Source organism: Mastomys coucha, unplaced genomic scaffold, assembly GCF_008632895.1.
Source record: "Mastomys coucha isolate ucsf_1 unplaced genomic scaffold, UCSF_Mcou_1 pScaffold8, whole genome shotgun sequence".
NCBI classification, from domain to species: domain Eukaryota; kingdom Metazoa; phylum Chordata; class Mammalia; order Rodentia; family Muridae; genus Mastomys; species Mastomys coucha.
In genome coordinates this window covers 9,714,283-9,730,045 of record NW_022196914.1, presented here as the reverse complement: position 1 = coordinate 9,730,045, position 15,763 = coordinate 9,714,283, and the positions used below count along the sequence as shown (strand labels likewise).

The 15,763-nt window shown below is 37.6% G+C and overlaps 1 long non-coding RNA gene across 1 annotated transcript in view; it reads right to left on the bottom strand.

Annotated features, from left to right (window-relative positions):
• Positions 1 to 3,505: 3,505 nt before the first annotated feature.
• The window catches only part of LOC116083460, a 14,382-nt gene continuing 2,124 nt past the window's right edge, over positions 3,506 to 15,763 (bottom strand). Inside the window, exons 2-3 of the long non-coding RNA XR_004115724.1 lie at positions 8,829 to 8,980; positions 3,506 to 3,597 (exon numbers count right to left, since the gene is read on the bottom strand). This is a non-coding gene — a long non-coding RNA (uncharacterized LOC116083460). The remainder of the gene's footprint in view (positions 3,598 to 8,828; positions 8,981 to 15,763) is intronic.

Below are 15,763 nucleotides of genomic sequence, written 5' to 3'. Positions count from 1 at the left end.
AAAATACTCATGGAAGGAGTTGCAGAGAAAAACTATGGAGCAAAGACTGAAGGAAGGACAATCCAGAGACTGTCCCACCTAGGAATCCTTCCCATATTCAATCACCAAACCCAGACACTATTGTGGATGCCAGCAAGTGCTGGCTGACAGGAGCCTGATATAGCTGTCTCTTGAGAGGCTTTGCCAGTGCCCAACTAATACAGAAGTAGAGGCTCACAGCTATCCATTGGACTGGGCAGAGTCTCCATTAAAGGAGCTAGAGAAAGGACTCAAGGAGCTGAAGGGTTTGTAGCCCCTTAGGACGAACAAGTCTTTCACTTTCTATTCAACTTCAACTAGTAGCTATTTTGTACTCCATTGCTTTTGTCTTCATTTGATTACTTGATTGTTCTTTTATGAAAGTTCACTCACTCTTCAATATATGATCAGGTGAATGTAGATAAGAAACATACATATATAACATTGCATGTTTTATTCCCACAAATATATATTGTTAAAATATACACATATATATATAAGGAAAATTGCAATGGAGTCTGCAAGTCTTTTCTTTTCTAGCAGGGTGAATATCTGGAAGCAAGAATGGTAATGTGGAGACAGTTATCATAACACAAAAAGGAGCATCAATTGCAAATGCCATGTTGAGCATATGAAACACAGTAAATTAAAGGAAACGACTCTCGGTATCGCTTTATGCCTCTATCTGTTAATTTTGAAGAAGGCACCACAGTGAGGCTGATGTCAGTACAAAGTCATATTATGCAGATGGACTACATTTACTGATTTCTACTTTATGAAAACATATATAAAGCCACAAGTCTGCCCCAGTTCCACACAGGGAATAGCAGGGCAGCTTTCCCATGCTTTCTCAGTCTCTGCTTCACGTTTTCTCTCCTTTATACTCCCCAGAATTTCAGACCTTGCAGCAATGGATGGCAAGACAGCATCCTTTCTCTTCTTTTATGTGGTACCCACAACTCCTCTCTTCCATCATTCTTTAAGATCATATTCACTATTATGCCCTTTCCTCTGTATCTGCACCATCTTCAAAGGCTCCTTCTCCTCAGCTTTTATGTATAAACAAAATGATAAATCACTTTTCTACACTGAGAGAACAGGAACCTTCTCCAATCTGTTTCTCCTCTGGCTCCTGACCCCTGTAACCCTTCCCTGCATTGATACCCTCAGGGTGGAGCCAGTCTCCCTTGAGGCAGCTACTCAACATCCCCACTCCCTCCCCTCCCCTTCAACTCAGCCCTCAGCTTTGCCCCAAGTTTTCTACCACTATCACCACACTAATAGTGCACAGAGCAAGCTTCAAAGGGGCAAATTCAAAGCTCCTTTTATCCTTAAATAACTTGACCTCTCGCAGACAGAAGCATTGCCTACCAAGTCCACTCTTTTTTAAAACTCTCTCTTCTCTATTCTCCTTCTAAATTTCCGATCAATTCTTGTAAATCTCTTGCCATGCCTCCTTCTGTGCCCACCTCTGCTAATGTCCCTTAAGAATCTGTCCTATTTTTCTCTCCAAAAATTTTCTTCCTGTCTCTGCTCACCCCACTCTGTCCTATTCACTGATTTGAAAGCTCCCACCACTTCCTAAGATGATTTCTTCCATGAATCTCTCTGTTTCCTACCTCTAAAACTGGTTTCACTAATATGTGTGTGTATGTTTGTATGTATGTATGTATACATGTGTGTATGTATATATTACTAAAAGTATACATAAAGATGCTAGCTGATTAAGTGACATTGTATGTGGTACCATGTGTATGTAGGTCAGCGATAACCACTGGATTATGTTTGTGCAGTCACTATTTATATGAAGTTTCCTCCAGGCATTCCTTCCTACAATGAGCCAAAATTCCAGTAACCTACAATTTCTCTAGCAAATTCTGCCACATTCTATATTCACTGTGGTACTCAAGAGTTATTTTCTTTTCAACTACTTATCAAGCCTTAATGAATGGCATTCTATAAGTAAATCATTTTTTTAAGAATAAATAATGCAAATTTAAACACAGAGTAAGAAGGAAAAATGGGAGGACTTTAATGTCAAGATGCTCAAAGTTTATTGGGAAGGCCGATGAGTAAGCATACGAAAGAATATGGTGGTATTTAGGTGTGAAATCACAAATATAGTTCTCTTTATCTCCAGTTGAGATTCATCTTCCCCTGTTTCCTGTTGCAGGTATAAAAATAAGGATCAGAGAGTGGAACAGAAACTCACCCCAAGTCCTGAGACACTGTCTCTACATCACTTGTTTCTCCTGTTTCGCTTTTACTGCTTTCTATGAGAAAGCCTTCCTCACCACTGGTGACCACGTGTGTCACCTTTCTAATAAATAAACGAAATCCATCTTGTCTCTTACTGAGACTATCACTCATATAAACTTAAAACTGTACAAGGCAGAGAAGATTCATTTCATGTTTGCTGTTCATCTAAAGTGATACAAGTCTGGTTCTGTGGACAAAAAGAACTAGAAACAGCAATACTTTGCCACTCCTCAATATCTGTAAATACACAGATATTTGTTTTGATTGTTTTTGCTTTTTCTTCTTTTTCTTCATATTAGCTATCTTTATGTGGAGCCAAGCAAAGCCTGGCCTTTGTTCTAGGCAGATAATTACTAGGAGAAATTAAGAATTCAAGTACCAAAAAAAGGACTGAAAACATCCATCCGTGAGAGTTCATGACATTGCCTGCACTAAGGTGATAAAGATGCTACATCTGGTAAAAGATAAGAAGCAAAGTGGATTCTACAATATTCAGCAAGGAGACTCCTCTTTTTATAGCCCATTTTTTTAAGTCTGTTTATATGTGTTATATGGATGAATTCTGGAATCTTACAGAAATAACCGCAAAGCATTCAGTGATTCACAAGCACTCTTCTTTGTGTAGAAAATGTTGCTAATATTTTGTATATTTACTCACCTTGGAAGGGGGTGTTGTTTGACTTGATCTTTGTGTGTTTGTGTGTGGGTGTGAGAATGGTCATTTATTAGTGGCATGCTGATCTGTGTGATTTGATAGTGATTCTAAAATGAGAGAGGTTCCATGTTGCTTTCAAGAGACATCCTATATGTCTTTATTAAAGGAATCAGTAATAAATAAATAAATATCAGCCTTCATTCTGCAAAAATAAAAAGGTTAATGTTAAACACTTTGCAGAAAAAGGAAAATTCCCTCCTGCAGCTGAAATAATTAAGAACCAAGTGTATGCCTAGTTCGGGGATGGCATGGCTGATATGGGTCACTCTCATGATTTGTGGTGTCAATTCTGCCAAAAGTACCAGTATGTCTCCTCAGTATGAGCACCAAAGATAATGACAGCTTTAAGCAAGCATTCACTTAGTTAAAATGAGAATGAAATATTATAAAGAAAAACAAAAATATGATATAGGCTCAAAGTGAAGGTAAGATGTTCAATTTAACTAACTCTTACGCTTGTTGTGGCTTCTACTGCGTATGGTTTCTTACCTTTGCTCAAGCGTTTGTGTACCTCCAAAGGGTGCTTAGTTCCTGGATGCAAAACTGCAATCAGTTCTCAGCTCTTCACACATGCTCTGGGTATTCACTTGCTGCTCTTGATGATACTGTGTAAAACAACTGTGCTAAATTAGTCTCAGCTCTTCCAGAGAACTTCAGTAGGGAATCGTAATACATCTGCCCAATATGAATCTGTGATGGAGCTGGGCCATCCCATGTTGCCGATTTTAAAATTATAACCAACAGGAACAAACTGTTAGGGAAATGTCCTCTTAATTTCCCGTGCAAAGCATTTAGCAGATTTCCACTGTACAGCTCTGTGTTCATTAACATTCATGCCACTGTCTGTAACCTCACGCCTCTCTGTGTTTGCTTTGGATTTGGGCTGCTAAAAATTTTGCTTTTATTCTTCTCCTTTCTGCCACTTTGGCAGGTTTTGGTTCTAGCAAAATATTCCATAAAGATAATTACTCAAACATATTTAGAAATATAATGTATAGGCGATTTGCTTTCAAAAACAACCCACATATATATAAGACCTTCTTCCAGTTTCCTAGTTTTCTTCAAAAGGGGAGGAAAGACTGGCAATGCTTATGTTTCCTGTTGTGCATTATCTGTATCCTAATGACAAGTCCACTCTTTGCGGGGCTGACTATAATCTCAGTGATTAGTCAGCAGGACACGTGCTCTAGGTGGCAATCTCTTTTCTATTAAAGACAAGAGGCTTCTACAAAAATGTCCATACTCTTTTATTTGGTTCTCCTTGAGATTAAATTGCACAAATTTCTGAGAGTGCATGCATACCGAATTTGGGGATGCACATGGAAGTGCCACTGTCTTTGTTTGAACCAGTTTGGCTGATCCATATAGTTAGGCCTTTGATTGCCCAAGTGTTCATCATTATTATTCTAAATAAATATACAGATATCTATCATATGAGGTCATGGTCTGTTAGACATTGTTACTATAATAAATACCTGCAATAATCATTTCATAAAGAGAAATGTTTGATTATTATTCACTCAGTGTTTTACAAGTTCCATATATGACGGGTTACCCTGATGCTCTGGACCCAGATGCAGAGAAAAAAACACTCATTTGATAACCAGGGGAGCAAACAAAATGAGGATAGGGATTAGGGTTTTACAGTTCCCTTTAAGTGCCTTACATAACACCTTTTAATGTTCCCAAAACTCTCAATCCCACCCTGGGGATCTATCTCATCATAAACTTGAGCCTGTAGACTTGCATACAGCTTGACCATCATACAGGACATTCACTGATATTTTAGTTGAATGGACAAAGATAAGAAGGGAGAAGAAGGAAAACAGGCAGGACTGAGAGATTGTAGGAGGGATTTATACAAGGTAAAGAAAGAAGAATAAAATTCCAACTTCCCTTTTAACCCAATTCATAATTTCAGAAGTCAACAAGAAATACCTTGTAAATGACTGTGCAGAAGTAATGCCCCTGACTTCTTTAGACACTCTCACATAAAAATGAAGGCACCTCATGGTGAACTTCACCATGACTGCTGCTGCTGCTGGGGTGCCACAGCTCCTAGTGCCTCCTGTCAATAATGAGGGATTAGCACCCCTACCAAAGTAGCAATTGCTGAAGCATATGCAGTCAAGGAAAGAGCCTGTTCTCCTTTCACTGTTTCAGCAGAGATACTACTAGCATAGTGAACCAGGTAATTCTTTGGGCAGGAAGATAGGAGATGGCTTTACTTATTGAGTGTTTTGGCAGCATCTGTGGTCTCTTCTGTGTGCCCAAGTCAATCTTCATATGACTGAATGTCACCTACGATTCAGGAAAGGATTGTCTCTGTTAAACCACTGGCCTATATCCCCAATCATCTCAGGGTAGCAATGACATCTTTTCAGAGAGTTAAGGAACCACTCTTCAAATTTTTCTCTTAGGGCTTGACACAGACTTTCCTTGGGCTGGTTGAGGTACCAAGTTCCCAACAGACTCCAAAATGTAGGCTTATTGGCACATTCTTCAAACTCCTCCACATGCTCATCTCTGTGTTTTTCTTCTCTCGCCCACTCATCTGTGTCACACAGAGTACCCTTGAAGGAACTCATCCACACATCACTGAATTTCAATTTCAAATTATCAGTCAACAAAGTATAGTAGTCAGCAGTACCTACTTCCCTAAGCAAAGAGTTATAGTGCGGGCTCCACTGTGGATGGCTCTGACTGACAGCTCTCATTGTATAATCAGTTTATGAGATTATACAGTCATAAATAAATTCTCCTGGGACAAAATACACTGTATGTGTACAAAGTGTGAGCTCAGTATTTCAACATCCTGGGTCCGGATCTCAGCTCTGAAATTTACCAGGTAGCTATAATTTAGCAAATAACTGTTCCTTGATTCTGTTATAGTTGTCTGCAAATAGTAACAATCCCAGTGCTTTCATGGAATTCTCATGAGGTCCTATAAGGTTTTATTTAGAAGAATGTTTAATAGATGCCAGCTGTTATTTTTTTCTCTTTGAGGATTTAATGCACGGGTATAACTTTTGATGAAATCCAATCCTTGTTGCCTCCCTTTCAAGCCCTTTCCTATCACCACTAAGACTATCCCCTCTCAAGTACCTGCATTCTTTTGTCTTATTTTGTTTTTATAACTTGCTGAGTTCATTAGTGCTGTCACTTGGGCTTCCATGGTCAGAAACTCATAGCTGAAGTACCCTACATCTCATAGGAAGGTAACTCACATCTCATAGTGAGATAGTTCACACCTCATGGAAAGATACACTACACTTGGCATAATAACCAATGACTTTTTGGAAGAGCATTATCCATTCAATGAGAGCATCTCTATTCAAATATGAGCTTTTTTTTAGAATATATTTTTAAGTAAGCTTATAAAATAGTCTGTTTCTTTTTTAGTTAGGGTATGATTGCTGTGGAAAGACACCATGACCAAAGCAACTCATATACATAAAACATTTTATTGGAGCTGGCTTATAGTTTCAGAAGTTCAATTCATTATCATCATGGTTGGAAGCATAGCATTCATTACCCAGGCATACGTGATATTGGAGAAGAATCTGAGAGTTCTACATCTTGATCCAATGGCAGCCAGGAAGAGACCCTCTCTGTAGGCAGCAGCAAGGGGCTCTTTTCTGCACTGGGTGGAGCTTGAACACTAGGAGACCTTGAAGCCCACATACACAGTGACACACTTCCTACAACAAGGTCATACCTATTCCAATAAGGCTATACCTCCTAATGGTGCTATTTCCCATGTGCCAAGCATATTCAAACCACCACAGCTTCCACCTAGTCCTTGCTTAGACACTTGCATGCCCATCATATCCTCCTTAAGTTTCATGTTCAATGCATTCTACCATCCCCCTTTGCTTAAGGTCCTTTACCCCCATTCTTTCTCTCCTGTTCTATCTATCATGATCCTGTTCTATCTTTCTGGCCTTTACTATCATATCACCCAAAGATAAGCATACTATTCTAAAAATTCATAAATAAGACTCTCATACAAAGGGACCATCTAGTGTTTGACTTTCTAGGCCTAGGTTACCCAACTCAGCATAATTTTTTCTAGATATATCCATCATCCTGCAAATCTCACAACTTTATTCTTCTTTTTAACTTTGGAATAAATTTGGCTGTGTGTAAATATATTTTAACGATCCACTTATCCATTGATGGGCATCTAGGCTCATTCCATTTCTTCACCACTGTGAACAGATCTATAATGTACATGGAAGTGCAAGTACCTCTGTTGTAGGGGATAGGGTCCTTGGAATATATGCTCAGAAGTCATACAACAATGGAATTTGGAGTATTGATATTATTGTCTGAGTCAATAAAATAAACAGAACACAAAATGTGATTAATGATTAGTGTGGTAGCTAAGAAATAAAGGAGGGGAATATATAGAGAAGGTGGAATAGTGGAAACAAGGAAATTTGTTAAAGGTAGACTGAAAGGAGAGGATATGCAACCAATTAATCAAACACTCCCTTTTCTAGAAGAGGAGGAGTGGAGTCATGGAGACTCTAAACTACAGATGCCTCTGTTCTTGGGAAAGTAAAAAGAAGATGGTAGGATACAGGAACTGAAACATTGAAACACTTTGGTGGCTGCTGTTCTGACCTTGTTGTATATTATATTTAGGAAGGGCTGTATAGGGCACAAGCACTGAGTGGAGCCTAGATGTGGGGTTGGATTCTTAGCTGACGCTTATCTCCTTATACAGTGATCTAGGGTTGAGGCTGAAGCCTCAGAGCTCCACCTAAACTCAAAGGATGAACTGGAGTTGGCAACAAAGTATGATGTGGTGAGACTCCTGGACCTTACACAGTAAACCCAACAAAGCTAGCTAAAGAAAGACAGTAATCTTTTTCTAACTAGAAATGAATGGGGAAAGGAATTGGTACAAAGCCTGTCTATTCATCTAACTTCTAAGTATCACTACCATTTATCAGTGAAAAATCAATAAATCAAATGGCATTTATCATTCTCAAAGGCAAGGAGATTATTAGTTTTCACTTAATAAGAATAAAAGCCCAATCCCAACTAACTTAAATAATGTATCTGAGGATTGAAGTCCAGGAGCAAAGTAAGAACTAAAATCAAACATTTATAAATTTTAATTCCATCTGTATCTATATGCTCTTCAATCCATTTATTTTGGTAGACATTTAATAAGTGTTTACATAAGAAATAAAGACATTAATCTCCCTGCTTCTTACAGTAGCTATAGTCTCAAGAGGCATCCTCCTACTGTCAGATAATGGTTAGGACATTGTTTTCAACAAAAGCTTTTGCAATAAGGATCTGACAACCTGGACAAGGCTCTTTGTCCATCAAAATCACAAAACGCCATAGAGGAAGCAACAATGGATAATAGCCCAAATAGTCTCCCATCTGATCAAACAAGAAGAAAGGTGAGCAGAGCTGTGTCTCTTAGTTTCAGGGGCAACAGTTTGAGTTTCATCATAGACACAGGTAGGTAGAAAATAGAAAGTAGAACTATTCTTGATCTTTTAAAATTCAAGTGGAAACTAGGAAAAAATAAAGATATTTACCCAAAGTCAAACAAATGAACCTCAATTGTTTTAGGCTATCTTTTCTAAAATGCTATAATACCACCTGTTACATAAATGCAACCAATTAAGTTGGAGTATGACTCAAAAGCAAATGCAATCTCTTTTAATTTGCATGTGTCACAAGGAAGGGATTCCATATTAGGGCTTTGCTCTATGCAGAGTTTAATATGCTAAGTTTATCCTAAAAGTAACTTCAGGAACTTGTCCACTAACATCTTGACAGAGCTAGTCTTAAAATGAATTTGACTCACCATTGAGATTAACCCAAAGGAAACTGCCACACAGCGACAGAGCTGCTCTTGAAGAGGACACTGGTCATCAACTTCATTTCTTTGCCTGTTTTTCTAAACTTAGGTAGTGGACATGTTGCCACTGTCCATTTGCTCCTATTAAATAGTCATATCTGTAAAGGGATAAAAATAACAATATTTTTCTTCTTAAGGTGTCATAAAGTTGAGTAGATTAATAGTTCAATGCACTTAAAATTTGTCAAATAGAAAACATACAGTCGGCTTTCTTCCATAATGTATTGTCACTGTCCCTAACCATAAAATTTGCATCATTTCAGACTTAGGTTGTTGCTTGACAATGAAAATGTAAAGGAAAATACTGAGCTAGAAAAGTATTTTTAGCACAGGTCACTTAATAATCTTATTACATAATAAAAAAAGAAAGTTTCCTTTTGGTTAAAGAATATTTTTCATTTTACAATTTGGACCAAAAGCAAAGGCGACATTATTTACTTTGTAAATCTCCAGAAATATAAAGGGGCATAATGAGTAATGAACTGGCATCCCCACTAATTGTACACGGAATAGACACGTCGTGCTTTATGTTGTCATCCAGTAGCATTCCAGACGCATGACATCTGCTCACATAAACGTCTAAAATGCAAATTAGTTGTAATGCTGATAGCCTTGAATCCGAGCAGGAAGTGACACAGAAATGTGAAGATTTCTTGAAGGTCCCCAAGGGTTTAAAGGTGTAGGAGCCTTGAATGCGTATAAATAGTCCAAGGAGTCCGCCGCATCCCATTTCCTAAATTAGAAATTGACAGGACAAAGCCATGAAGCAGCCCCTGGCACTCATTGATATTCAAGGCAGGAGGTGAGCTACAGAGAGATGATTCAGACTTATGAAATGACTAGACCTTCTGAAAGTTTCGGAAGGGAACAGGGAGAATAGAAGGCATCTTCCCACTTGAAACCTAGGAGATCTCAGTCAGAAGAAGATTATTTATCTAAACTGACAGAGCAAGTGTCATTTGAATGCTAAATGGCTGAATACCCAAGGTTTGTCCTAAATAAAAGGGGCTATTACCCTCACAAAGCCATTACTTTGTGAAGAACAAAGAAAAGTATGTTTTAAAGGGGGATACAAGGGAATAGTTTTCAAAGACTAATTCTTCCCATTTACAGTTTTGTTTCATTTCTAAGCACAGTTACATTTATCAAATTAGGGCTCTGAAAGAGCACATCACAGTTACAGACTGAACAAATTGAACTTTTCCACAGTCAGTTTGAATCGAGGTGATGTTATGCCCATGCACTTCCGAGGTTAGTACTAAAAGGTCCCAATTAATAAGCTACCTGTGAACAGGCACCCAAAGCCCATTGTCGAGGTTGGTTTAAGGAAGAACTTAAAATATCATACCCGCAGAACACACTAAGCTTTGACATGATGGTCATTAAAATGTTGTAGAAAATAGTTCAGATGTTGGAGTTACATTAATTAGGATTCAAATGCTCTCCTTTAATTGCCTATAACTTGGAGAACACCTCAGTGTATTTAGCTACAAATTTTCTACCTAGTAAGATGAATGTGATGGAATTAACCACATGTATTCATACAGAATAAGCTAGGTAATTTTATGTGAGGCATTTAGAAAGTAAACTATGCAACAAATGGAAGTTATTTTTATTAACCTAAAAAGAAAAAACCCAGAATCCATTTATTCTATCCTAGTCTTAGTTCTGTGTGTAGGACTTCATGAAAGCATTTCACAGTTTCTATTGAAATTAAATAAAAGTGTTTCTCCATTTTAATTAAAGGAAGATGATGTTAAAGCCCTGGATTAGGGATTCCTATCTCTGTGTGTCTGAGATGGTTTAATGCCAGGAATTCTTGTGATAGAGATTTTCTCTGTGTTACCTACCAACTCTGCTGAGTACATTATTATATAGAGGTAACTTCATTGTAGTTTTAAAAAAAAATCTCTTTCCAGATGCCTTTTTTTTCTGTTTTTATACAAGATATTTTGCTTTTCGGTTACAAATTATCCCTAAGTTTAGGAAGCAGTGATTTGCCTTTGACTTTCTATTAGATGAGCTGTATAGTTAAAGTCAAGTGATTGATTTCTAAAAGGATCAGAGAGTAGGATAGTGGAGTCAAATAGGAGTCTTCACTTTGATTGAAATAATACTTTCTGATTGTATATTAAAAACAACCTCATAGGTAAGTTAGCATATCACCTGACAACACAGGGTCTGCTGGATCACTTTCTCCAGTGAAGCGTTCCTTGCTTTGTTCTTTTGCTCTCTTTAGGGCATAATTTCCCTACTGGAAATTGAATTAGAAGCCTAATTTCTGTGTGTACTATTGATGTAATTAGAATGTTGTCCATAACCGCCCTGAATAAAGGGTCCACAAAAAATAGCTTCTAAAGTTCTATACAGTTTCTACCAAAAAAAAAAAAAATTGAATCTTAAGCAAACTTGGAAGTGTACAAAATTAGCACCAACTATCTATCTGACCTAACACATTTTTCTTACATTGACTTTCCATATGTGTCATCTTATGTAACAAATAAACTGAAAGCTAAGTAAAGGGTGAAAATTGAAAGCATGCCTTCTGTACCTCCGTATTTCTTTCTAATTAAGAAAGATGTTAATTGAAATAAGATGCCACTGAACCCTGAGAAGCAATCTCTCTCCTGAGTATTGAAATTGGTTTGTGGAGCTGTCGCCCAGGGTCATTCACCAGGCAGGAATGCCTGCATTGAAAGCAACTGAAAAATCCTCACATAAAAAGAAACCTCCAGCTTAGGAAACAGGCATGCCAGGGGATAAGCAAACATGCTCTTTCACAGTAGAGTTTCCTTTGCATATTTACAGAAGAGTTAGAGGTTAGATGCTTTTACGGCTCATCTTATCTTGGTGGTTATTTCCATTGACTCCATTTTGGTTCCTTGTAGACTTTTCAACATTTCACAGTGACCTACAGAACAAACCGGACCATCCCACGGGACACAGCCATCTGGTCTCACACTGGCTTTCGACGGCTTCCTTCTCCTCTTCCAGCCACTGTACATTCCAAGCAGACTTGATTTTCCTACTTTAAATAACTTGTCTTCCCACCAAATGGATATGAGATGCTACTCAACCTCCAGTACGGTTACGTCCTGATAAACCTGACATGAGTTGGGAACACGTTGCAGATGCACTTAGTATACAGAACCTGCTTAGCCAGCTTCATCATTCAGAAATACTGTAGCAGTTTAACTACCATGAGCATGAGGCTGGCTGAGATCTGAAGCTTGCTCAGCATTGTGAAAGTATTTCACACATATCACTAGCCTGGAAAAGATCAAAATGAAATATATTCACTAATAGATGTGTTTTCACTCTATACTACCAAAAACTCAAAATATTGCATGAAGGGCCATGTGAATTCATATGGTTTTATACAATGAAAACAGACATCATGCCTTGTTCTGAGTCCCCATGGAGTCCCAATATTTATCTCATTTGTATTCCTGCTATGTACTAAGAAAATAAATTTTAAAATCAAAAGTAACTTTATAAATTAGAATATATCCTTAGATTACTTTACAAATGGTCTATCTAATCCATTTCTTTACTTGAATTTAGAAAGAAACTAAATGAAGATACTAAGAAAAAACAAAGAAAATAGGATAAAACCATAAGACTAGAAAACAAATATGCATAACTAAATCATGACAAAAAGCAGTGGGGAGATCTATAGAAATATATAAAAGAATTATCCCAGTTTGGTAGAAGTATAAATCACACACACACACACACACACACACACACACATATATATATATATATATATATATATATATATATATATATATATAACATATACTCTATATGTTTCTTATCTGTCATACATCTGGTACATATATAACTAAATATATATTTGTATATGTAATATGTAAACATATACAATTAAATAAAACTGGTTGTGATATTGCATGCCTATAATCCCCAGCCCTCAGAAGTTGAGGCAGAATGGTAAAAACCTTCAGCACAGCCAGAGTTACATAGTGAGTCTTGTCCCAAAGAAACAAAATATTTTTTGAGAAATGTGATATAATATCCTATAACTGATATACTAAATCTATCAGATTAATTTGATTTACTATTATTATAACATCTGAGAAAGTAACTCTTTTGTCATCTCTCTAATTTAAGGCAGAGAATATCAATTACTTCAAGGCAGAATAAGATTAAAGTGATAAAAATATTCAGAAGATTCCATAAATAAGATACATAAATGAATATATAGAATTGAATGTGCAGATGCCAAAGAAATATAAACAAGGTTTGGAGTTTGGAGAAATAGTCTTTCTCTGAAGAATTTGTGGCGTTCAGAGCAGAGCTTTGGACACAGTAAGAAGGATATGCCCAGAAGTTGAAGTTGGAAATTCCATGCAGGAGGAAGAGTTCCGGCAAAGTTAGTGAAGTGTGTACACAATTATTCTCTTCAAATAGAAACATAAGAAGCCTGTGGTTATTAAAAAGAGTAACAGCAAGCATCTTTAAAGTAGTCCACATAAGGTAGATATTTTATAAACACTTTACATGTCCTAATTTCATCTAATTTTACAACTTGACAAAGGGTAGATTATGGTGGTCAGCTTTGATTTTCTATGGTTTGGCTAATCAATGCCTGAGAAATTAGTGAAGGATGCCTCTGTATGTGCCTGTGAGGGTGAGCTAAGAGATGAGTAGATTGCGGGTCTCCTTCCTATTGAATGATTAATTTATTGATGGATTTATATATGTTGGCATTATTGGTTGGTAGTGAAAAGCAGGAAGTGGTGTTTAGTTGCAGGAAGTGGATCCCATGAGTGTGTCTTACCACTGACTCTTCTTTCACTCCCTTTCTTTGCTTTCTTGCCATCAGTAAATGAATGGCTGTGTTCTCCTACACACTTTCTAACATGGTAAACACCTTTGAAACTGTGAGCAAAAATAAATGATTCCTCCATGTAAACTGCCATGTCAGATATGGGTTCACACTGAGAAGAATGCAGCTAGCATGGATATAAAGCTTAGGGAAAACGAGCAGATGAAGCTACAAGAGAAAGAAAATGATTTTTAAATAAGTGGCATCATAAAGCTTGATTCCTCTAATTATGCTTACGCTTGGGGTGGTTAACTTCTACCCCAGATGACTTCTTTTACCAAATGATACATCTAATTATCTTCTTAAGAACCCAGGTACCCCCTCTAGCAGACATATGATCAGCATCTCACTGAATGAGCTTTCTGAATATTCCCTTAGCAATTACCCTTTAAAGGCAAGAAAGAAAGAAAGAAAGAAAGAAAGAAAGAAAGAAAGAAAGGAAGGAAGGAAGAAAGAAAGAAAGAAAGAAAGAAAGAAAGAAAGAAAGAAAGGAAGAAAGAAGATGGGAAAGGAGGGAGGGAGGAACAGAGGAACAAAGGAAGTAAGGAAGGAAAGAAGGAAGGAAGGAAGGAAGGAAGGAAGGAAGGAAGGAAGGAACCAAAATAAGGGTAGCTCCCCATATGTGCTCTCTCAGTCCATCATTTGCATTAGACTACTTGTTTTCATATGCCTTTTCTGATAACTACAGTCTTCAAGTGTAGATCATTCTGTTGATAAAACTGTATTTAATAATCAGTTAAAGATACAATACACTGAGAAACATATTGGACCCAAGCTCACATAGGGGATAAAAATTTCTTTCCTTTCCCATCACTAGCTTCATGACTGAAGTATTTAAAATAAAATACAAATAAACAAGACAAAACCAGACTTAATGAGTTTTGAATGATGAGGAAGTGTTCAGAATGAAGATCTAATGAAAGAGGAAAGCCTGCATATTCTTATGACTTCAGTTGTATGATGACTGGACAGGTAAGTAGAAGCATGATTGGACAAAAAATACTATGGCAATCTATCATGACTGCCCCATCCAAAGGCCCAACAAGCAGCTGAAAGAATCAGATGCAGATATTTACACCCAACCAATGGACAGAAACCACAGACACCTGTGACTGAATTAGGGAAAAGCTGGAAGAAGCTGAAGAGGAAGGTGACCCTAGAGGAAGACCAGCAGTCTCAACTAACCTGGAACCCTCGGATCTCTCAGACACTGGGTCACCAACCAGGCAGCATACACCAACTGATATGAGGACCCTGACACATATACAGCAGAGGACTCCCTGGTCTTGACTCAGTGAGAGAAGATGCACCTAATTCTCAAGAGACTTGAGGCCCCAGAAAGTGGGGAGGTCTGGTGGGTTGAGGGGTGTGGTCAGGACATCCTCTTGGAGATGAGAGAGGAGGAATGGGATGAGGAACAGTCAGAAGGTAGACCAGGAGGAGGATAAAGACTGGACTGTTAAAAAAAAAAAAAGGATAAAGAATAAAAATAAATAAATAAATAAATAAATAAATAAATAAATATAAAACTATAATGATAAAATGGAAAAATTAGCAATCTCTTTTTTTGGATTTCCTGTGTCTTCTTAGGAAATAAGGCCTGTCTTTCCTGTAGACAAAAGGAAAAGTCATCACACACAAGTCAGGGTCTACTTTGGAGGAGACATGTCAAAGTTCCTACTCATTCAGCCAGTGCCACACTACCATGTTATAGGGCAACATATCCTGAATCCTATCACTTAATAACACAGGAAGTATCATACTTGCTTGCTTTAGTAAACCTCCTAAAAATCTAATGCCAAACAATAAGAAGGAAAAATGTTGAATTCTCTCAGAAGTCTTAGGGTCACAGTCTGTCTGCCTCACTCTCTCAAGCTTCCCTGTGCCTAACACAAATTCACTAATGAGACTTGGGGTCTAAGTTGATAAATGATAATGAGAAAGGTACTCAAGAACATGACTAGAGATTTTCTCTCGGGTGAGTTTCTGAGACCTGAACAGCCAGCCGGGAGCCACAGGCCCCACGACT